The 7605-nt window shown below is 39.9% G+C and overlaps 2 non-coding genes across 2 annotated transcripts; one reads left to right on the top strand and one right to left on the bottom strand.

Moving 5' to 3' along the window:
* Positions 1–945: 945 nt before the first annotated feature.
* On the top strand, positions 946–1017 carry TRNAH-GUG. The gene has a single exon. It is a non-coding gene; the product is annotated as a tRNA-His (tRNA).
* A 6128-nt stretch (positions 1018–7145) lies between these two features.
* Positions 7146–7217, bottom strand: TRNAH-GUG. The gene has a single exon. It is a non-coding gene; the product is annotated as a tRNA-His (tRNA).
* Positions 7218–7605: the final 388 nt, after the last annotated feature.

The following is a 7605-nucleotide window of genomic DNA, read 5'->3' as shown; positions in this document are numbered from 1 at the left end:
GAGAGAATTGGAAGAGCACAAGTGAGAAAACTCATGGGTTGAGATAAGAACAGTTTAATAATTAAAATAAAGTAAAATAGTAATAATGATAAAAGAATATACAAAGCAAGTGATGCACAATGCAATTGCTCACCACCCGCCGACCGATGCCCAGCCAGTCCCCAAGCAGCGGCCCCCCCGGCCAGCTTTCCCCAGTTTATGTACTGAGCATGACGTCACATGGTATGGAATGTCCCTTTGGCCAGTTTGGGTCAGCTGTCCTGGCTGTGCCCCCTCCCAGCTCCTTGTGCACCTCCAGCCTTCTCAGTTGGTAGAGCATGGGAAGCTGAAAAGTCCTTGACTAGTGTAAGCACGACTTAGCAACAACTAAAACATCGGTGTGCTACCAACATTATTCTCATGCTAAATCCAAAACACAGCACTGCACCAGCTACTAGGAAGGAAATTAACTCTATCCCAGCCAAAACCAGTACACAGAGGTAAGGAAGAGGATGTCCATCAATACAAGCACTTACATTAGAATGAATCATACCTGGTTCAACTCAGCAAATGCAGTTTTCAGTTAAGTAGATTTTGTTCTTTTGTCTAAATCTGTCTCTACAGCACACTGCCAGACTTTTCTGTTGTCATGACTTTGCCTTCCCCATGACTGATAAAATAGGAAAAAAACGTTCTCTCTGAAAAGATTTGGGGGACAGAAGAAAGGTTATTATAACTCTCCTGAGCCTGTTTTTAGGCAATCCTGATAAGCATGCGTTATTAAGAGAAAGGAAAAATAAGTCTGGAAGCGATTTTGAGAAGACAGTAACATGTAATTACTTGCAAGAATGTTTAGAACCAGCTGCTAAAACTCAGTGTAAACTGTAGGTGGCACCATTTGTATAAAATTTTGGAGAGCACTGGGGAAAAAAGCTGTCACTTTAATTTACAGTTTTCCGATAGCTTGCCGTGATCGTATAGTGGTTAGTACTCTGCGTTGTGGCCGCAGCAACCTCGGTTCAAATCCGAGTCACGGCAGGAAAAGGTGCATCTTTTGAAGAGATGTAACTACAGATTGCATACCAAAAATAATCTATTAGTGATGTCCATGCCTAAGATGAGAAAGCAATTACAGGCTCCGTAACTTTTACAAGAATGTTTGCTAAAAAATTATGTGCTGCAAGTATTAGTCCAGTAATCCTGTTGTCAAGTGTGATTTTTTTTTTATTTAAACGTTTATGGATATTGTGATAAACACAGTGGCATAGTCAGCATGTAATTTTTACTCATTAGAGCCACTTAAGATCTGGACTGAGCCATGAAGTCTGTTTGGTTTTGATCTTTGCTAGTTTTTCATGCTAATAAAGCAATCAGCCTGAATTGCTTGGAAATATAACAGTGGTAGATGTGGAAATCCTGCATACCTAGGCATGAACTGCTGCTAGCAGAAGGTCTTTGCTGACGACAGACAAGAGGAACAATCACTTGTCAGTGATTCCAGTGATTCCCTTTGTTTTTGTGGTAGGAATGGTGTGTAACTTCACTGTCCTGCCTCACTGAGTAATATGAGCTCAGATTCTCAGAATGAAGACTTCTAAAATGACTGTGTGGATTTTACAAATTAGTTATGGTAACTAATGGCAGTTTGTGTAATAAATGATAAATAAACAACAAAATTATATAGCTGGTAACAACTATATTAATAAAAGATCATTATTGTGGAGTTTATCAGATTATTTGGATGCCATATAGAGTTTCTGGTAGTTGGATAAGGAGTTAATTCAAGAGAAAGTGCTGTCTTTCTCTCATTGTTGCATCATCTGATGGGACATCAGTCCTCTGCATAACAGATTACATCTCCACCAGGCTCAGATGGATTCAAGTTTCATGCAACTGGTCCAGCTTTTGCAGAGTGTGAATGACAGGTGCCTTTCTCTCTGCAAAGCAGCAGGAACTTTCCTTGCCCTCTTACTCAGTGAGGAAGTGAAACAAAACTTTCTTCACACTGCTATCAGGAAAAATCAAAGCCCTGTATGCCTGCAGACCTGGGAGGGCACCTCACCTCTGGAGGCTGGAGGCTTAGGTGTTCCAGTTTCGGTGTAGTAGGCTAGTGACCCCTGGCATCTTATCACCTCCCTCAGGTTCACGAGAGCTCTTTCTGTTGTGTTTTTTAAAATATCTTTGGGTATTCCTCTGATTGGCCTCAGAGTTCCTGTCTAAATGTCACTCAGCCTTTTAGGAGCATATCAGAACAATTAGCTCTTGACTTCGTGGTCTAATTGATGAGAGAGATGTGACTGATTTCCCAAAAGAAAGCAATTTAGAAACATGCACTAACGTAAAAGAGACCAGGATGATCTTTCATACTCTGTCCCTGCTGTAGTCTCTCAGAAATGCCATCTGTTGTGTTAGATTTTATAAGCCCCAGAAATACCAAATTAACTCATCACAGGTGTATATATTCTTTAAAGCATCCTATTGAATCAAGTCCTAGAACAGAAATCCAAAAGTTGCAATGACAGAAATTCTACTCTACTCATGCATCATCCTGAGGCTCACCCCTGCACTCAAGGCTCACCCCTGCTTGACCTCAACCACCCTGGAACTGACTTCTATATATCCAGTGTTCATATGTAGCTAAAATGTAGAAACACTGTATTACCTTATTGCTAGTTATAGTAATATTGATGATTTTGAAGAGTTTTAACAGGACACTAGCCAAATTCAAAATGTCCTTTTTTTTTGTTTTATGATGAGTTGGCCAGAAACAGCGGTCATTCTGTTCACTTTAGTTTATTTAGGATACCAATATCTGTATTGCTGGCTCAATGCTAGCACTATGAACTGAGAGCAAGAATGGTGCAGGCAGATAATCAGACATTTCTTACCAATTCCCCCTGCAGCTATTTGTTCTCCTCACAAGAGAATCAAAATTAAAACCCAACTTCATTTTGGAATATAAACGTGCAAGTGCAGGTGGCTCCCAGCATTCCATTTCCTGAGAAAATATTTGTCAATTTTCCCATCTCATTAGGGAAAAAGAAAACAAAAACTTTAGTACAAAACAGTTTCCAAGGATAACAGGATTGCAGACTAGGAAACACAGAGATATAATCTTGGAACTGATTCTGAAGCTTGAATTGTACAAAGAATTGCCTGTACATTTCTGAAATATGTGGGTCTTCATCTCTAGCAGACATGTCCAGATAACACTTTTCCAGTTGGAAACCATGATCTAATAATAAAATGTTCAAAATATTAACAAGGATCCAGGTTTACATATTTCTGAAGCTCTGAATGTTTTTTGTCTAAGAACACTTTGAAGGCCAGAGAGAAGAGTTCGCTTCAGCAGCCTTCTCTGCCTTTACACAGCAAGCTGATCTGGTGGGAAATGAAGAATAGTATTTTAAAAATGAGAGAGGAAAATGCCTTTCACTGCAGCTCTTCTGTGTCCTTTTGTGCCTGCCATTGTTTTCGTACATGGCCCATTCTGCGTAGAACATAAAACCTTTAAGACATAGAGCTGTCTCTCTCTATATCCCCAACATGCCTAATTCACATTTTGGCTCTGAAACTAATAGGATGTACCCATCAACAGTGCTTGGGAAGAGATTTATTTCTTGTTATTGTATTTTAACATTAGCTTTTGATTAGGGTTAAAACTGCTAGAGTTTTTAAGCTATAAAGACAGCTAGTTGTTAAGAAGGCAACACTGAACAGAGACTTGAAAAACTTTTGAAATATTAGTTGAACCTGATGCAGATTTCTGTTCTACTTCATTAATTTTTCAGGAGTGCAGCGAGTTGCTTGTATCCTGTCTGATGTTCGTATCAGGTGTTGAGCAGGATAGAAAGCAGTGGCTGTTTTGAATCTGCAGTCATCAAATCAAATTAATTCTGTTTTTCATTCTCTTTACAGGAATGCAGCTCATATTAAAACTTTTATAGGTCCCCTCTGAAATCCTTTCAAAGGGCTCTGGTCAAGAAGACTCTTTGAAAGGAGATCTTCTGTGGTAAAGAGAACTCCTGAAAGCTTAAATAGCTGGTTGTGCTTTAGCAAAGAATGCCAGGAATTCATTTCACAGGTGGGATGATTTTATCTCTGGAAATTCAGCTCTGAGTTTACAGGGTATTATTGCAGGATGGATAGTAATTGGGGAAAATTTGGCAGATGGGGAGATTCCTGAGCCTGATGTGTAAACGTAACTGCATAAGCAATGTCTGATGCTGCAGTTCTGTAGCTTTTCTCATAATCTGTCTTTGGTGTTTCTTAAAAGAAAGCATGTCCTGCTCTCTAAATGAGACTGTGTGGCTTCTCATTTGTAAGGCTCCAGCAGTCACTCACAGCACTGGAGAGAGCTGCGCTGGAACACGTGATGACTATGGTCAATTTTTGAAGCTTTCTACTTGTACTGCTTTGGGTTAAGCTTTCGCTCAGGTTTGAATCCTTTGACTTTCTGCACTATATTTCAAACTACTGAGTAGGGCCTGGTTTCACGTCTTCATCAACAGTTCAGCACAAAACCCAAAACTACCAAACATCCAAAACTATTTAAATAATGTTTTCTGTTGCTTTTTTTAAAAAAATTATTTCTCTCTGTTTTTATATCTCTTGAATTCTAAATTCCCAATTTTTTATTCTAAAAACTTTATAGATGTGTCCTCTTGATTTGGAACTTCACAGAAGCAAAATCAGCTCTGAGTTGGATTCAAACACATCTGATAAATCTCTCTTTCACAAAGCTTTGTGAAAGTCATTCATCTGCTTAATGTTTTACAACTTTTTCCTGCACTCTTTTATAAAGAAATGTGGTATATATTTTCTGTGCACCAAAAACAACTCAGAAGGTGACACTTTGTGATATTTCTTTTAAAGGAATATCTTCTTTGTCACAAAGAAGCCTCCATCCAAAGGGATCCCAAAACACAATGTCTTAAAAATCTTTGAGAAGGGATCATAGATTTGATATTCCATGCTAATATAGCAAAAATTTTCTCTTGGAACACGGTCTGTAATGTTAACATAATCATTGCCTCTGTGCTGCTAAACCAGCACCTACGTGTCTCTTGCACCTGAGAGTTGCGCATGGAGCCTGCAACATAGCCACCGCACTATTTCTGGTAATTTCTTTCTTGTGGATCCCTGCATTCCCAGTTCAGATCTTGTGCTTCCAGACTCCTGGAATTTTTTTTTTTTCATTCTCTAATATGAGCAGCAAACCTCTTATTTTACCCTCCAGAATCGTATCACTAATTTGTTTGGGGGTGGCAGGTCTATCGAATATCCTTTCTATTTAGGAAAATCTGACATGGTAGGATGTGTTTATTCTGGGACCTGTACTGTTGCTATTATTCACCATGCAGCTGAAGGCGAGAGGGTGTACTGACCTTTGTACTGGCACAGAGAAGAAAACTTTATGATATAACCATGAAGGCATTTGTATTAAAACCACATGGGGTAAATTAGTGTTTTACTGTTACACTTGAGAAGGAAAAGTCTGAATCATTTAGCTAAAGCAACAGTAAGAAAACTAGCATATCATGGAAAATTCCCTTCAGAAACACAATTTGAAGGTTTTTTGTGTAAGAACTGAACTTAACTGAAAAATAATTGCGAAAGAACTCTAGAAGGCCTAATATAAGAAACATGAACTCTTCCAGAGAGACAAAAGTGTAAATTCTGGAAAGAGATTTAAGAGATTGATCCACCAGCTATTGAACTGCTTTGTTTCACCATATTGTCCTTCCTATTTCTGGTTTGCTGAGACATGAGTTTAATGGAATTAAATATTCCCTGATGGTCTTCATAGTTATGTGAGTCCCACTTTAAAAGCAATTCCTTTTCATCTTAACAGTTTCAAGATAGTCTTGCTTCCTTACTGAGCCCTAGACAGACACCTGGACGAAGTTGGCCAAGAGCTGGCAAGCCTGTGTCTAGATGCCTGAATAGGGTTTGACCTCAAGGACATATACTCTCTTCAGTCAGGAAAACATTTGAGATTCTGGCCTCAACTGTTAGAAACATACAGTCATTTCCCATAAATGAATATTTGTTGCCTTCTCCTTTTCCATCCCCTGCTTTTTCTTTTGGCTTGTAGTTGGGTTGTGTGCTTAGGCATGAAGAAATTTGGTTAAAATGAGTAGTTTTTACTTCAGTCAGCAAGATGTATAGCTATCTAATGATGAAATTAGAATTGGTCATATGATCTGAAGTTCATCAATATATTTTTGAGCATCTTCTATTAATAACAAATTAGAAGTAGAACTCTGTTGCTGCGTGGTTCAATCAGTATATAAGGTCCCTATCTGTAGGCACTTGGGAGTATTTCTTGAAAATTTCTTTCCTTGTGCATTTCAGCTAACTTCTTTACCTCACCATCTCCATACTGGAAAACCTCTGGTCCCTAACACCCCCGCCCCAGCCTGCCCCACCAGGCAGCATAGGCGGGATGAGGGAATGGTGCTTAGATAAACAGAGAATCATGTCAGGCCATTTTCCCACCCCTTGGCAGAATCCTCCCAGTCACATCATCCTCTCCCCACAAAAACGGCACTGCATTTCCAGCGGTGTCTTGCTTCTCTTTAATCAAATTTCAGATCTAGACATGATGTCTCCCATTTGCTGCTATTGATTACTGGCCTCATAAGTGCATCATTCTTGGAACAAAGATACAAAAAAGCCTCACAGTAAAGAAATTAATTGCACATAATATCATGCCTTCTTTGTTGTTCTTTCCTGAAAAATTCTTCTGGAATTTTCTTTTGTGGTGAGTCATCCCTGGGGACAGATCATAGAAAGAAATCAATCTTCACTGGGAGAGAGAAAGGAGATATGTTAAAAAACTAACAGAGTGAAGTCAGTGAAAATGTTGTCCCAGACAACCTTAAAATAACAACATCTGTGTGAACTGCTTGAAATCACACAAAAGGAGACAAAAAGCCTATGATGCAAAGAGTGTCAACCACCTTATCATGTAGCAGTGAGCTACATGAACTTTTTTGTGCAGCTACTGCTTCCTCTCATTTGTTTTTTTCTGTGCTTCAGACACTGAGCCCTGTTCAGCAGTTACTGAAGAGTGTGGGCTCGGGTGGGTGTCATGTCCCCAGTGGTGTGTCTCCAGCAGCAAGCCTCCAAAAGTGAGGACTAAAGCAGTTCCCTCTCCCCTGTGCCGTGACTCGGATTTGAACCGAGGTTGCTGCGGCCACAACGCAGAGTACTAACCACTATACGATCACGGCAAGCTACAAAGGACAAGTCCAGTATCTTGTGTTTTCTGTCCCCTCTAGCAGAGCTGTGCAAGCATTGCCACCTAGCGTGGACCAGCTATAGTGTTCCACGTGCTGGCCTCCTTCCTAGGGTGACCACTGCTATTGCAGCACACCCGGGCATCCCCCAAGCCAACGGAGAAGTGCGTGCAAAGGCAGGCACAAATGTTATGGTGGCAGAAAAAAAATTCCTGCTCCTTTTGGCAATTGCAGTCTGGTGTGGAAATCTTCCTTGCCTTCTGTTTGGTCAATGGCTGTCTTCAAACATACAATAATTTTGGTCTGCGAATCTTCTTCCTGTTTTCAATGCTGTGCCTAGTGACAGAGGAAAATCTGGTGAAAGGACATTCAAAGTTACATA

This window comes from Aptenodytes forsteri, unplaced genomic scaffold, assembly GCF_000699145.1.
Source record: "Aptenodytes forsteri isolate BGI_AS27 unplaced genomic scaffold, ASM69914v1 Scaffold46, whole genome shotgun sequence".
NCBI classification, from domain to species: domain Eukaryota; kingdom Metazoa; phylum Chordata; class Aves; order Sphenisciformes; family Spheniscidae; genus Aptenodytes; species Aptenodytes forsteri.
The sequence above is the reverse complement of the archived record's forward strand: the minus strand, read 5'-3'. Positions and strand labels throughout refer to the sequence as shown.